The following is a 16367-nucleotide window of genomic DNA, read 5'->3' on the forward strand; positions in this document are numbered from 1 at the left end:
TGTCATATCTTATTTTTGTCATCTTTTTATCTTTTTGGCTACCCTTTCTGATAGTCTTCACTTCTCCACTCTCCTCCAAGCCTCTCTCTCTTCTCTTTTCTTTTCTGGCTGCAGAACTCCCTTTAGTATTTCCTGCAGAGCAGGATTCTTGTTTATGAACTCTCTTAGTTTCTGTTTATCTGTGAATATTTTAAACTCACCATAATATTTGATGGACAGTTTTTCCAGATAAAGAATTCTTGGCTGGCAGTTTTTCTCTTTCACTACCTTAATTATATCATATCACTGCCTTCTTGCCTCCATGGCTTCTGAAGAGAAATCCACACAAAGTCTTATTATAAGTCCCTAGTATGTGATGTTTTGCTTTTCCCTTACTGCTTTCAGAATTTTCTCATTCTGAATACTGTGTGTCTTTGGGTAGGTCTATTTGGATTTATTCTAATTGGATACATTGTCCTTCCTGGACACATATATTCATGCCTTTCATGAGAGTTTGGAAATTTTCAGCCATTATATCCATACTTTTTCTGCCCCTTTTCCCTTTGCATGTCCTCCGGGAACTCCCATAACATATATTGATGTGCTTCACGCTATCATTCAACTTCCTGAGCCCCCGCTCAATTTTTTCCTATTCTTTCTTCTCTGTGTTCTTCTCTCTTTGCAATTTCTGTTCTTCTTTCCTCTATGTTGCTGATTTTTTCTTCCATTATTTCAAATCTTTTCTTGTGTGCCTCTATTGTATTTTTAATTTGACTTATTGTGGTTTTCATTCCCATAAGTTCTGTTATTTTTCTATCCAAGATTTCAAATTTTCCTTTGTGCTCATCTAGTGTCTTTTTCTTAAAAAAAGATGTATTTATTTACTTTATGTATCCCCACCCCACCCCCAATGGTTTGCTCATCTGTCTGCTCATTGTTTGCTCATGTCCTCCAGGAGGCACCTAGGAACCAAACCTGGGACCTCTCATATGAGAGCGTCCAACAGCCTGAGCCACATCCGCTCACTGTGGGCTGTGGCATCTGCTGGCTTGTAGTGTCTAATTCATTGCAGCAGGGGGCGGCATCTGCTGGTCTTCTTTTTAGGAGGCATCAGGACCCAAACATGGGACCTCCCATGTGGTAGGTGGACACCTAACTGGTTGAGCCATATTCGCTTTCCCCAGTGTCGTCTTCTTTTTTTTTTTTAACAATTTTTTAAAAAGATTTATTTATTTATTTATTTCTCTCCCCTCCCCCCCCACCCTCAGTTGACGTCTCTGTGTCTATTGGTTGCGTGTTCTTCTTTGTCTGCTTCTGTTATTGTCAGCGGCACAGGAATCTGTGTTTCTTTTTGTTGTGTCATCTTGCTGCATCAGCTCTCCGTGTGTGCGGCACCATTCCTGGGCAGGCTGCACTTTCTTTCATGCTGGGCGGCTCTCCTTACGGGGTGTACTCCTTGCGCATGGAGCTCTCCTAAGCTGGGGACACCCCTGCGTGGCACAGCACTCCTTGCGCGCATCAGCACTGCACATGGGCCAGCTCCACACAGGTCATGGAGGCCCGGGATTTGAACCGCGGACCTCCCATGTGGTGGACGGACGTCCTAACCACTGCACCAAGTCTGCCACCCTCAGTGTCTTCTTAATGTCTTTTATGTCTTTAGCCATGTTGTCCTTCAACTCCATGACTTGATTTAGGAGATTTGTATGAACCTCATTGATTAGCTTTTTCAAGTCCTGTGTCTCATCTGGAGCTTTGATTTGTTCCTTTGCCTGAGTCATATCTTCCTTTTTCTTAATATGGCTTGTAATTTTTGCTGATGTCTAGGCATTTGACTCTGATGTTGAATTTACTCTGATGTTCAGTTTCTCTCTCTTGTCTAGACATTTACTGTTAAGTAGCTGTGTGCTACCACTGTTCCTTGACTCGTGGTCCAACTTGTTCTATGCGGTCACCCCTCGGGCTGAAGGGGAGCGGCCGCGGCAGGCCAAGCCGCTGCCCCCATAATAGGGTGGCTGGTCGGACTCACCGCCACCCCCGAAGGGAGCTCGGCATGGGCGCAGAGTGCCCTCGGGTCTCCCCTTCTCAGCGGCCATGCTTCCGTGGCCGCCCCTCCTCCCGGATGGCGCCACACGATGCCTGTGGGGCGGCACCCTTCTTCTTCCTTCTCCCTGCGCAGGCGCAGGGCAGAAAATTCCAGTCTGCCCTTTTCCCCTCCCCCGACAGCAGCAACAGCCAGGTGTGGGCGGAAAAATCCAGCCCGCCCTTTTCCCCTCCCCCGACAGCAGCAACAGCCAGGTGTGGGCGGAAAAATCCAGCCCGCCCTTTTCCCTTCCCCCAACAGCAGCAACAGCCAGGCGTGGGCGGGAAACTCAAGTCTGCCCTCCACCCCAGCAACAGCAGCCACCAATCCCTAAACCCTGCCCCTTCCCCCAGCAACAGCGACAGCCAATCCCTAACCACCACCCCTCCCCCGTCCAGTACCGCCCACTGACCTTTTGCCGGCAACCAATCAGAACAGGGCGTGGCTTCGACCAATCAGCCTTCCCCAGCCCCTATAAAACTGTTGCCTCTCCCTCAGTAAAGTGGACTTGCGTGTTTACCTTGTCTCCGCGGTGGTTCTTCTGCCGTGCGCCCTCCAGTCCTGAGAGCCCCCGACAAGGGCCTGGCCTCCCTTGTCCCCAGTTCGTCGCCTGCTTCTCCGGGCGACCCCTTCGTCGCCGGCTTCGCCGGGCGACCCCTTCGTCGCCGGCTTCTCCGGGCGACCCCTTCGTCGCCGGCTTCGCCGGGCGACCCCTTCGTCGCCGGCTTCGCCGGGCGACCCCGTCAGCCGAACCGCGCCACCCCTTGTGAGACCGATCCCTCGTCTGCTGCCGGACCGACCCCTCGTCCCAAGTGGGACCGACCCCTCGTCTCAAGCGGGACCGACCCCTCGTCCAGAGCTGGACCGACCCCTCGTCCGCAGCCAGACCCCACCTCTACCGACCGAGCAAGCCGCAGCAGTTGGCGCCCAACGTGGGGCAAAGCAACCCCACCACAGCACAACGTGGGGCAAAGCAACCCCACCACAGCACAACGTGGGGCAAGGCAACCCCACCACAGCCTCACTCCATAACCTGGCGGCCCCCCATGCCGCCATCGCTCTCAAGCAGCTCCAGCCCCGCTAAACGGCCCGCAACCTGCTTTCCCCGGCCCGCGGCCTGCTTTCTAGCATCTAATAACATTTCTGCTTTTGCCTCCCTATACTTCTGCGGAACTTCCTCCTGTCTCAACCTCACTCCTCTTCTCAGCCATCCAAAGCGTCCTTTCTCGTCCCCCGCCCCCCCTCCTTTTTTCGCTTGAACCCCTACTGCGTTGCAGATTGGGCCGCCCCATGTCGGCCCGCCCCATTAACATCGGCCTCTCTCGCGCCCGTGAAGACTTTGGCCTTCTTATTGTCCTCGCCTACGTCTCCACCACTCCCGACGCTGCCGCCACCATCGCTGCTGGTGCCCTGACGCGACTTGTCCTCACCGCTGCGATCCTCCAGACCATCACACAGTCTGCCTCTACCGCTCTTCGCCGCCAAGAAGAGATCAAATATCTGCAACGTGCTGTCATCCTGGACTTTTAACAGCACATGGACCTTATAGCCACCGAGATCAACAAGAATTGGACATTGGCCACCCTTGCTTGCAACGGCAAGATACCGCCCCCCAAATTGTACATTTATATCCCCGGCATACTCACCTCCCTCTTCAGCCCCGCTTCCCTCATTGCTTACTGCCTCTTGGGCCTCGGCTACTTGTTGCTGCTGCCATCCTGGCCCTTATTTGAAAAGAAGGGGGAAATGCGGTCACCCCTCGGGCTGAAGGGGAGCGGCCGCGGCAGGCCAAGCCGCTGCCCCCATAATAGGGTGGCTGGTCGGACTCACCGCCACCCCCGAAGGGAGCTCGGCATGGGCGCAGAGTGCCCTCGGGTCTCCCCTTCTCAGCGGCCATGCTTCCGTGGCCGCCCCTCCTCCCGGATGGCGCCACACGATGCCTGTGGGGCGGCACCCTTCTTCTTCCTTCTCCCTGCGCAGGCGCAGGGCAGAAAATTCCAGTCTGCCCTTTTCCCCTCCCCCGACAGCAGCAACAGCCAGGTGTGGGCGGAAAAATCCAGCCCGCCCTTTTCCCCTCCCCCGACAGCAGCAACAGCCAGGTGTGGGCGGAAAAATCCAGCCCGCCCTTTTCCCTTCCCCCAACAGCAGCAACAGCCAGGCGTGGGCGGGAAACTCAAGTCTGCCCTCCACCCCAGCAACAGCAGCCACCAATCCCTAAACCCTGCCCCTTCCCCCAGCAACAGCGACAGCCAATCCCTAACCACCACCCCTCCCCCGTCCAGTACCGCCCACTGACCTTTTGCCGGCAACCAATCAGAACAGGGCGTGGCTTCGACCAATCAGCCTTCCCCAGCCCCTATAAAACTGTTGCCTCTCCCTCAGTAAAGTGGACTTGCGTGTTTACCTTGTCTCCGCGGTGGTTCTTCTGCCGTGCGCCCTCCAGTCCTGAGAGCCCCCGACAAGGGCCTGGCCTCCCTTGTCCCCAGTTCGTCGCCTGCTTCTCCGGGCGACCCCTTCGTCGCCGGCTTCGCCGGGCGACCCCTTCGTCGCCGGCTTCTCCGGGCGACCCCTTCGTCGCCGGCTTCGCCGGGCGACCCCTTCGTCGCCGGCTTCGCCGGGCGACCCCGTCAGCCGAACCGCGCCACCCCTTGTGAGACCGATCCCTCGTCTGCTGCCGGACCGACCCCTCGTCCCAAGTGGGACCGACCCCTCGTCTCAAGCGGGACCGACCCCTCGTCCAGAGCTGGACCGACCCCTCGTCCGCAGCCAGACCCCACCTCTACCGACCGAGCAAGCCGCAGCAGTTCTAGATATTTAGGATTGCCCATTTAACTGCTCAAACCGGGGCTAAGACCAAGTAAGGGGTGCAGGCCAATTTCCCAGGGCATTGGAGAGAGGTAGCAAAGACACCTGATTGCCTCCATTCATGCATTCATTCATTCACTCATTCATTCAATTTCCCTTTTCATGCACTTTTCTGGTCTGCCAGCAGATGGCGTTTTTCGGCAGCGCAGACCCCTGGTGGTAGGCGGTAAGGCATTCCATGTCAATCAGGGGTAGGTCGTGCAGGAGCAACGTCCTCAGGGCTTATTGTGGTAGGCAGAAGAATGGCCCCTAAGATGCTTACATCCTAATTCCTAGAACGTGTGACTTGGTTATATTGCAAAAGAGGAATATAACAGGTGACCTTAAGGTAAGGATGTTATCCTAGATTATCCAGAGGGCCCAATGTAATTACAAGGGTCCTTAAAGGTGTCTGAGACCCAAAAACAGCAGACTGTACATTCTTGTCAAGAGCCCACGGAACATTCTCCAGGATAGATCATGTGCTAGGCCATCAAACAAACCTTAACAAATTGAAGAGGCTAGAAATATTATGAAGTATGCTCTCTGACCACAGTGGGATGAAATTAGAATATTCAATAACAAAGAAATTTGGGACACTCACAAATGTGTGGAAATTAAACAGCACACTCCTTAATAACCAATGGGTCGAGGAAGAAATCACAAGAGAAATTAGGAAATACTTTCAGATAAATAATAAAAATCAAAATACGGTGTATTAAAACTTAAGGGATCCACCCAACAAAGTGGTTGGAGGGAAATATATACCCATAAATGCCTACATTAAAAAATAAAAAAGGTCTCAAATCAATAATCTAATCTTCCACCGTAAGAAACTAGAAAAAGAAGAGCAAACCAAACCCCAACCAAGCAGAATGAAAGAAATAATAGAAATTAGAGTGGAAATAAATTAAATAGAAAAGCAAAAGAGAAAACTAACTAAACTAAAGGTTAGTTCTTTGAAGAGATCAACAAAACGGATAAACGTTTAACTAGACTTTACCAATTCAAGCCTGACTCAGGGCGCAAACCCAGTGACTTCAGCTGGAAAGCAATGCAGCTAAATTAGGGTTCCCAAAGGTGACATAGATGATGTCAAGAGTAAGGGCCTTGTCGCGAGATGTAGGGTTTGGATGGCAATGTTTTCAGCTAACTGTAGAAACAAACTGCAGCTGATCAAACTCTCAGGCTTGCCTGTGCCATTGTCCACAGCAAGGGCCAATTCTCTGATGAGACCAGCTGGATTCAGGCTGTTGATGGAGCTTGTGCCTCACAGATTGTCACCATTTCTGCCTGGATCCATCATCGTGCCAGCCACGGCAATTAATCCACTAGCGTAGACTGGCACGGAGTGAAGGCGTCTGCTTTCTAATGCAAAGGCAGCGACGGCATGCCAGGCCCAGTTCCCGCCAGAGGTCGGTCCGTTTCTCTGGTGACGAAGGGGGGCCCCAGGCTGCGGCACTGCCCCTGCCTGCTCCTGGCGGGGTGACTGTATCGGACCCTTGACGCCTCCCACCACTGTTGGCTTTTTTTAGGTTATGGACTCGCTGTTCCAGTCCAATCAACCACTTCCAACCACACCATTGTGGTTCTAAAACCTACAGAGCTTCCTTTTAGCCTCCTGGGCCATCTGAAGTCCAACAGTGGTGCACCCATTATCTCAAGAGCCCCCCTTCCCTGCTCCCTACCGTCCACAGGCAGATGGTAATAGTGAGCATTGACATGGCCTCCTCAAAATCAACTCCAAAATATTTCTGGCTCTCCCTCTCTCACCTTCTCCTGGTCCACATGCTTCAGTGAGGCAGCTTGAACACTGAGCGTGGCTGTCCCAGGGAAGGGATCATCTTTTCTTGGCCATGTTGTGGGAACCCATCAGGATGAGAGGGACGGGGGTTTATAGAGACCGATTTTTTTTTTGACTTATTTTTTGTTTATTCCCCCCGCCCCCGTTGTCTGCTCTCTGTGTCCATTCACTGTGTGTTTTTCTGTGTCCGCTTGGATTCTTGTCAGTGGCACTGGGAATCTGTCTCTTTTTGTTGCATCATCTTGCTGCGTCAGCTCTCCGTGTGCGCAGCGCCACTCCTGTGCAGGCTGCACTTTTTTCGTGCTGAGCAACTCTCCTTACGGGGCACAGTGGGGCTTCCCCATGCAGGGGACACTCCTGTGTGGCATGGCACACATCAGCACTGTGCGTGGGCCAGCTCACCACACGGGTCAGGAGGCCCTGGGTTTGAACCCTGGACCTCCCATGTGGTAGGCGGACGCTCTATCATTTGAGCCAAATCTGCTTCCGTATAGAGACTGATTCTGACCATTCTTGGGCATGAGTCTTTCTGTCCCTTAATGGCAACCCCAGGCCAGCCTGGTGGTGAGCCCTCCGGAGGTGCCCATCCTCAGGGATTCAGCTTAACTGTGGCCCAGCCACCTGGATTCTCTTTTTGGACTGACACTGTCCTAGGTCATGAAGATAACTGGGCCACCTGGTTAAATACACCCCTCTCTGAGTCCCCCAACAGTGGCCCAAATATAAAGTGGGGGACATAATGGGCCTCTAAGTTGTTTTTTTTATTATTCCTTTTTTTTAAAAGATTTAGTTTATTCCCACCCCTCCACCTCCGTTGTCTGCTCTCAGTGTCCATTTACTGTGTGTTCTTCTGCGTCTTATTCTATTCTCATTAGGCAACTCCAGGAACCGATCTCAGGACCTTCCAGAGTGGGAGAGAGGCAATCATTCTCTTTGCACCACCTCAGCTCCCTATTCTGCTCTCTCTTATTGTCTCTCCTCTGTGTCTCTTGTTGCATTATCTTGCCGCACCAGCTCTCCAAGTCGGCCAGCACTCCTGTGCAGGACGGCACTCCTGCATAGGTGGCACTATGCGTGGGCGAGCTCACCACACAGGCCAGCTTGCCTCCACCAGGATGCCCTGGTCATCGAGCCCTGGGCCTCCTATATGGTGGACGGGAGCCCAACTGCTTGAGCCACATCCATTTCCCTGTAAGTTTTTTTAAAATGCCCTTGTCCGTTTGGCACCTGATCCTTCTGGTGAAAAGTCTGGGTGTTAGTATGACTGGAAATCATGACATTATAGCTGCCAGAATGGGACATACCGATTTTGTGGTAGGGGAGTGAGAATGACCTCAGCAGCTGGGAGACCCAGGGAAAGGAGAGAGAGTAACCACCATTTGTTTTCAAAGCCACCGCTGGGGCAGCGTATGTGGCTCAAGCGACTGAGACCCCGCCTACCATGTGGTAGGTCCCAGGTACGATTCCCAGTGCCTCGGAAAGAAGACTGAGCAAGACAGCGAGCTGACAGTGATGGGCCGGCACAGTGAGATGATGCAGGAAGATGATGCAACAAGAGACACAAGGAAGACATACTGAGAGACACAACAAAGCTGGGAGCAGAGGTGCCTCAAGTGATTAGGTGCCCCCCTCCCACATCAGAGGTCCCAGGTTCAGTTCCCAGTGCCTCCTGAAAAGAAAACCAGCACACAACAAACAGACACAGCAAATGCAAACCATGAGGGGGTGGGGAAAAATAAATTAAATAAACCTTAAAAAAACAAAACAAAACTCCACCTCTGGGCCTTCCTCACTATGAGTACACCTGGGTCTCACTCACTCAGACCACTGCTGGTGCCTTAAACTTAGCTGACTGCAGGGTCTGTCGCCCTCCAGGGGACAGTTCTAACCGTGATTTGCTTGACAGTTCACTTAGTCATGTACAGCGATTGGAAACAGCAGCATTGCCTTCTCAAACAATATGTTCCGATAAATACACATATAGGGAGTATCTTCAGCTCCTGAGCCTCCCACCAGATGTCTTGCCCACCCCGTCCCTCGTCATTCCATGGGGTGGATGAATGCCATCTGGCTGGTGGCATGGGCAAATGGGTAGGATTGGATTGTCAGCCCTCAGGCAGTCCCTCCAAAAGTGGGAACGAAACTCAATTATTCAAATCAAACTGGAATCCTAAGGCCTACTAGCCAGCAGGAAGGCCACATTGGAAGGTACTGTCAACCTGTGCCCACAAAGGATGTGGGTCCCACTTTGGGGGCACCACGTCTCTTTCGTGGGGCACTATGTGTGCTCTGAAACAGTGCCACTTCTGTGCAAGTCACGTGTAACTAGCCTCTCTCCTGAAAACAGTGACCTGAAATTCGTCCCAGACTTCTGCTAAAGTGATCAGTGACACACCTCAGTCTGTCATGTCGGCCTCAATTCACTGACCAGGGTTGTTATGAGAGAGAACTTTCCTGGATTTCTTCCTTGCAGGCCAATTATTAACATAGCCCGCTCTGTTAAGGTTTGGGCCAAGTGAAAAGGTTAATACAGAGACTTAAGGAGAAAGCTACCTGGTCTTCTAAGGTCTACCTGATGCTTTATGGGATTTCTTCAGCTGGGACCCCCAGGTCCCACAGTTGGGGTCAAGTTGGGGTTAGACTCAACCTGCTGTGGGGATATCTAGTGAGAGTAGCCTTAATTAAATGCTTTATGTGACAAGTTGAACAGATTTGGGCCCAACCTCTGTTGGTTAGAGTAACCAGTTGTGCCAACGGAGTGGTATATTCATGGTAAAATTTGCCCAAAGCCAAGACAGGGTAGAAACGATGGATAGATATTGTTGAGAGACAATTCTCCATGGATCTCTTGTTTTTCTCCACATTCTGCCCATTTTGCACCAACTTCCTTTTTCTGGACCGTCTTTTCAAGGCATTTGTACAGCCATGGAAGATGGAGATACTGGCCTCTTCCAGAGCAAAGGACAGGCATGCTTACTTCCCATAATGAAAGATTTGGGTGCCCTAGGCACCCACTGAGTTTGCCGTACCCCCTGAGTCCATCTGCGTCACCCTGGTTGGACATGGGAACAAGAGGCACTGACGCGTGAAAATGCCTAAAAAAGAACCACCGCCTCCTTACGTACCTGCCTGAAGAAATTCTGCCTTTGTCAATAAGCCCTATACCGACTTTCGGTCTTGTTTATTTTACAGAATGCTGCAACACAGGGCTCTTCAAACTTGTTTGATATAAAATACATTTTCATTTGTTTAAGCATTGATTTTTAAAACACTAAGGAGCTTTTGGGATATGTATTAAAAGTAATTTTTTTTGCTAAGCATATTAAAGTTGAATAGTTTTGAAGACAATCTAGGTTAATCAAGAGCAAAGTGCCATTGTTTGCCTTTACTGGGGGGTTGGGTGGGAAAGGGGTATCTCCACATATTTTCTTTTTTTAACTTTGCACTTTCATTATATAATAGTTTGCATTTTGGTTTTTAGCTACCCTGGATACTTTCAGGAAGAATGAATTAATTAAATTCAGGATTGAGTTGGGTATAAGATCTGAAGTTTCCAGCAACGAAAACAGGAAAAAATGCATAACATTTTTACTTGACTATGGAAGATGATGAATGCACATTTCCGATTTGTATGTTTCCATCTTTGTAATAAGATGCTTTAATAAATCTCTTAAATATTAAAAAAAAAAAGAGGTACTGATGCAAATATGCTGCTGCTCATGCTGCTTGCTGTGCCGTGAGTAATAAAGTCCTTTGTCTCTGACCCAGAAAACTTGCGTCTCCTGCCAGCAGCCATGAAACTGTGGCAGCCTAACTTGTTAGGAGCAAGTATGGTAAAATCTCAGACCTCTCACAGTTCATGACAAGGGGGAGCACAGAGAAAGTTCTCAGAAATGCTGGTGGTAAAGCCTATTTGAGCAGTTGTGCTACGCAGACCTGTTGACTGGGAAGCAGAAGTTGGGGCTTTTTCAGCCTCCAGAATTTTTCACACCCTCATCTGGGCCAGCCCATCTGCCCCTCCCTCTGCTGTGCTGCTGATGACCCAGCAAGAGTTGGGCCCACTTCTGGGTGACGGTGCACACCAGGGCGGCATATCACACACTGCTCAGTTACAGCCCCCCCTTGACAGGCTCACTTGGAGGGACGGGTTCCCATGGCAACCAACGGCCTTTGCCCCTGGGGAACGTCCCTTACGCCCTTGTGCTCTCACACTAGCGGGAGCTAAAAAGGCGTCAGCGTTTCTTTTTCTTGTTTTTTCACTGCAACATGAATTGACCTGACATTTCTGTGAAACAGGAAAAGGCTGGATGATAATCGTAGGCAAAATAATAAGACTCGACTTGTCGCGTGTGTTTTCTTTGGACCAGGCACCTGGCTTTTCCGAATTATCTCGTTCACTCCCTGTGACTTAGATGTTATCATGATGCTCACTTTGCAAATGAGGACAATGAAGTTTGGAGAGGTTAAGAGATTTGTCCCCAGGCACACTGCTAGGACACGGCCTGCCTGGGCCTCCATCCCAGAGTGCAAGTTCTCACCAGTGCCCCTCGCCTATGACCGAAGGGGGACCAAAGAGTGAGGCAGAAGATCCTCTCTGATCTATCGAGTGTGAAGACAGAGCCTTTCCCTGTTGTACCTGTCCCCACTCCTGCACCCCCATGTCCGCTCAGTATGTGACACATCAGAGGGCCGCAGTTACAGCCTCACTTTTCAGTCATGTGTCTTTAGGGAGAGATGCTGCAGGTCAGGATTATCCCCTCCAGGCCTCGGTAACTTCCTTCCCTCATCTTTAGCCCCTCCTTGACCCCACCTGAGGATGTGTTTCTAGGCAGGGCTTTCCTCAAGCCCAGAAGCGTCCCAGCCCCAAGAGGTGACACAGACCTGGCACCTTGTCAGCCCTCATGAAATGGCAGCTCTCCTTCTCCCCATCTCCCAGCCCGCTGTGGCTCCCAGATGCAGGTGACAATTAAAAGAACTAACATACACTGAGCACTCGCAGTGTGATAGGCACCTTAGGGCCTCAGAACTATTGGTTCATTGAGAAGCAGACGTGGCTCAACCAGATGGGCACCGGCCTATCACATGGGAGGTCCTGGTGCCTCCTAAAGAAGACGTGCAAGAGGCTGCAGCCCACCACAATGAGCTAGATGCTGCACCCACCGCAACGAGCAGATGCCTAAACAAGCAGATGTCACAAGCCAGCAGATGCTGCAGCTTGCGGGGAGCAGATGTGGCTCAGGCCGCTGGGCACTTGTCTTTCATTTGGCAGGTCCCGGGTTCAGTTCCCAGTGCCTCCTGGTGAAGGCAAACAAACAATGAACAGACAGAATAGAGAACCTTTGGGGGGCGGGGAGAATAAATAAAAATAAATAGAGTAAATAAATTAATTAAACTATATATATTGGTTCATTAATATTCTATTTAAAAAGGAGAAAACCGAGGCACAGAGAGGTTGAAGAATTTTCCCAGTTCACAGGCCTGGTGCCCCAAAAATCAGCCATTGAGCTTTACTGCCTGCTGAATGCAGGCCGGTGCTGCCCCATCCAGCCAATTCTCCCTACGAGGCATCTGAGTTGGAGTCCTGTGTAGAGGGGACTGGATCAGAGAGCTTTCCAGAGCCTTGTCCCTAAGACTTAAGGAGTCAGACCATTTCCTGGGCCTGGGTCCTGTGGCTCCTCTTTGTCCCATTCCAGAAAAATCCTACTTGACCACAGAGACATTTGGAGACCCCCGTCCCCCAAGAAGCCTTAAGTGAGTTTTGGACCAGCAGGCTTGTGTTCACTCCCCACGTCCAACTCACCAGACGATCTCCATCTAATTGCTTCGTCTTTCAGCGCCTCGGTTTCCCCTTTGGCAGGGTCACTGGGAGGCTGAAATAATACAACATGCATGGTAAATGGTGGGCACTCTTGCGCTCTCTCCATGCAGCCCACCAACAAATGCCAGCACCCTCTGTATGCCAGGCCCTGTTCTAGGATGGGCACAAGGTCATGGTTTCCTGGGAGGGTGTTGAGATGGTCAGTCAGCAAGTAAACAAATCCATAGAGAAGGGGGCAGGCTGTGATGGAGGCTAGGAAGGAAACAGGCAGGCTGCTGTGACCCAGCGCCGGGGGGGTGGCTGTTGGAGGCAGGAGCATTTGCCCCTGGGCATGAAGCGGCCCTGAGAGTTGGGAGCAGAACTTCCGGGGCAGGGGAATGAGCGCAGCACTTCTAGGGGACCTCGTCGACCTGGGTGAGCAGAGGAGCCGCCAGAGGATTTTTAAGCATTAGGTTTCCCCAGGTGACTCTGGCCCCAGGTGGAAGATGGATGGAGCAGGCAGAGTGGGCGGTGGAGGGCCCGTTGTGGGGGGAGCAGTTTGTTCTCCTGGGATGACTGTGAGGTCTCCCTGGACTTACAGAAAAACGTAGAGGCCTGAAAGCGTGCCAGCAGGTTCTAGAACATGAGATGGCGGATTGCAGTAACACAGGAGCTGAGGCCAGAGGAGGCGGGCAGCACCAAGGACATGGAGCATTTGCTGGACAGTCGCGGCTCGCCCTGCAGACCCGCCCTGCACCCTCATCCCTGCCTGAAAGCTTGCCTCCGTGGGCTGCACCCACAAGCTCCTCGGCCCATGGGCTGCTTTTGGGGTTCAGCCCATGGGAGGCCCAGCAAGAGACCTGTGGGCAGGAGGAGACGTGGGGGTAATATTTAGCCCCCGGCTCCCCCCCTGCAGGGGCTGCAGGCCTCCCCTGGGGCCCTGGCTGTTCTCCTCTGCCTCCCCTTGGCCGTCCATGACCTTGTGCTAAGGGCTTCCTTCTACTGCTACCTTCACCAGGCCTTGGTGGTTTCCTTTAACCCTTTATAAACAGCCCCTTCATTCACCCTCGTGTCAGTTCCTCCACCTGACGGCGCCTTCTGCTTCCTGCTGGGACCCTGCGTAGCCTAAGGAGCTTGGGTTTTATAACGCAATTGTAGCGGTGTTAATAGCACTGGTCATCCTGGATTAGGGTGGGCCCGAAACCCAGTGACCAGTGTCTTTATAAGAAGAGGGGAAACTTGGACCCAGAGGCATAGACCCACAGGGATGCGGAGGCAGAGGCTGGAGTGGGCAGCTACAGGCCAAGGGACCCAAGGATGGCCGGGGCCCCCAAAAGCCAGAAGCAGCAAGAAGGCTTCCCCCCCTAGAGCCGGCAGAGAGAGGCCCTGTCGGGACGCTGAGCTCAGACTTCCAGCCCCAGAGCTCGGAGACAATAAACTGTTGTTTCAAGCCCCCCGGGAGTAGGGCAAGCGCTGGGCTGGGGGTGCCCTGGCAGCCCCCAAGGAAGGCTGTCACTCGCCCCGTCCTACCCTCGGCAGCCACACTCCGCTCTGGCTCTCCCTGCCTCCCGCTGGCTCCAGTGCCACCCCTCAGGCTCACCCTGGACCTCTCCTCTCCCGAGCTGAGCAGAAGCCCCCGGTATGCTGGGGACCCCGAGCCCAGGTCTCCAGTCCAGATGTCCAGTCTGAGCGCCAGATCCTGGGGTCCAGACGTCTCCACTCGGGGTGACTCACAAGCATCTCGGGCTCCGCGGGTCCAAGCAGAGCTTAGAGTCTCCCTCCCACATCTGCTTCTCCTCGGCGTCTACCTCGCCCATCTGGGGCTCAAGCCAGGAACCTGCCCCTCCCATACCCTCCACTTCACCCAAGCCTACATGCCACGGTCGCCCAGGCCCGGCCACAGCACCCCTTCTGGAATGAGGGCGATGGCGCCCCCTCTTGCCCCGCTACAGTCCCATCGCAATGAAAACAAACCCCAGATTCCTCTCTGGCGGCGCTGCCCTCTCTTCCCCTCCCCACTTGTTGCTCCACTGCCCTCCCCTCCGTTTCTGGAATCGAATCTCTTTCCCCTCCATTAAGCCTGCCACCCCTCTGTACATGGTTTCCTCATTTTCCCGGGCTTCCCACAGGCTTCATCAGTTCTGAGCTGCCTGCTGCTAACTCCAGCTCAGCCTCCAGCTTCCAGCTTTCACTGCCAGACCCCCGAGTCCCACCACCGCTCTTCTCTGTCGTAGCACCAACCTCTGCCACCATCATGATCTGCCCCACATGCATCTCCCCCCGGTCAGAAGCTCCAGGAGGGCGGGGACTGGTCCTACTTGTGAGCAGACTTGGCATGTGGGAGGTTCTCGGTTGATGGAGTGAACAGGTCCCATTCCACAGACGAGGACTCCGAGGCTTACACAGGTCGCGCTTCCTCGCGGGTCTGTTTGGCAGCGTGGTGCTCCCGGGAGAGCCACAGCGTGCTCTAGGCAGGGGAAGGTCAGGTTCAGATGAGCATGAGGGGTAAATGAAGATCAAGTGCTAGGGCCGCGCTTGGCAGGTGCTGAGTGTTCACTCTTGTTCCCTTCCCAGTATGTGACCAGGGCCCTTCTCCCCCTTCCACAGCAGGGGGCCCCTGGGGACGTGGGAATTGGTCCCCTCCTCCCTGCAATGCCAAGCCATACTGAGGGGTTCCTGGGCGCACTGACCAACTTGGGCAGGAGGCCATGCACCTCCTCCAGCACCCCAAGGCTACCCAAACAGCTCCACTGACCCGTGAGCCTGCAGGCGAGCCCCTGAGCCCCCGCCCCTCCCTGGCCTGGGGCCCTCCTGGAGAGGACCGGGTGCCACCCTGACTTGGCAGTGTCCTGCCCTGGACTCACCCTGGTCATCCCCACCCCCTGCTGGGCTCTGAGTCAGCGGGGACACTGAGGCCCTCGAAGGCTTCCCTTCCAGGCCCAGGCGGCAGGCCTGGCTCCTCTCCAGCCTGGACCCAACCCCAGGCCCCACCCCGGGCCCCTGCCTGCCCTTGCCCTGGGGCCCTGCTGTGCCCCTCCCCAGCCCCCTCCGGCCCTCAAGCAGCGCCCCCCTCCTCCCGGCTGTCAGCCTGGGAAGGGGGCCAGGCCCTGAGCTCAGACCTTGGCCATTCCTGAGTGTCTGAGGCCCAGAGCCAGCCCCGCCAGCCCGGCAGGCGCGCAGGGGGAGGGCAGGGTGGGCACCGGGAAGCCATTTGGAGGGGAGCTGGCAGGGAGCCTGCCGTCCAGCTTTGTTCCCTCTGCTCCGCTTTTGTCCCCGCCGGCTTCTTTGCAGGAGCCCACTGAGCCCCTGGTCACCGGGTGTCCCCCTCCGGGAGTCCTCTTCTCAGAGGGGCGTGCCAAAGAAAAGTGGCTTTGCGGCTGCAAAGACTCCCACGTGCTCCAGGGGCGCAGGGCAAGCATGGGGAGGCCTGGGTTCCCAGCCCCACCCCGCCTCGGTCGAGTGACCCCGGGCAAGGCCCCGTCGTCTCCCTCCCCCAGACTCGGTTTCCCGCTTCGATGGGGCGGGGCTGGAGGTGGGTGCAGGCCTCCCCGCCCCGCCCGGAGGAATCCGGCCCGACGACCGGTCGGCCGCAGGTGAGGGCCCGCTGGAAAGGGCCCAGCGCGGCGGCCGCGGGTGCCGGCGGGGGAGGGCATCTGGGGTGGGGACGCTCCCCCCCCAGCCCCCCCCTCCCCGCACACCCTCGCTCCTCCAGGCGGCGGCGACGACGCTCCAAACCGAAAAAAAAAAAAAAAAAAAAAACTGTCTCCCTGGCCCGGGGCCAGCGTCCCAGCCCCCTCGCCGCCGCCGCGCTCCAGCCAGGGAAAACAACTGCTCACTTCTCGCCGCGTCCGCCCCGCGCG

General features: G+C 54.1%; 1 long non-coding RNA gene across 2 annotated transcripts; it reads right to left on the reverse strand.

Annotated features, from left to right (window-relative positions):
• Positions 1 to 10132: 10132 nt before the first annotated feature.
• Positions 10133 to 14974, reverse strand: LOC131279974 (uncharacterized). 2 transcript variants are annotated; one of them, XR_011649862.1, is made up of 3 exons: positions 14826 to 14974; positions 12511 to 12580; positions 10133 to 12005 (listed from the first exon to the last, which is right to left on the reverse strand). It is a non-coding gene; the product is annotated as an uncharacterized lncRNA (long non-coding RNA). The 2 variants fall into 2 exon arrangements; XR_011649861.1 differs by lacking the exon at positions 14826 to 14974 and adding an exon at positions 13107 to 13367.
• Between the last annotated feature and the right edge of the window lie 1393 nt (positions 14975 to 16367).

The sequence above is a fragment of the Dasypus novemcinctus genome, chromosome 10 (assembly GCF_030445035.2).
Source record: "Dasypus novemcinctus isolate mDasNov1 chromosome 10, mDasNov1.1.hap2, whole genome shotgun sequence".
Classification (NCBI taxonomy): domain Eukaryota; kingdom Metazoa; phylum Chordata; class Mammalia; order Cingulata; family Dasypodidae; genus Dasypus; species Dasypus novemcinctus.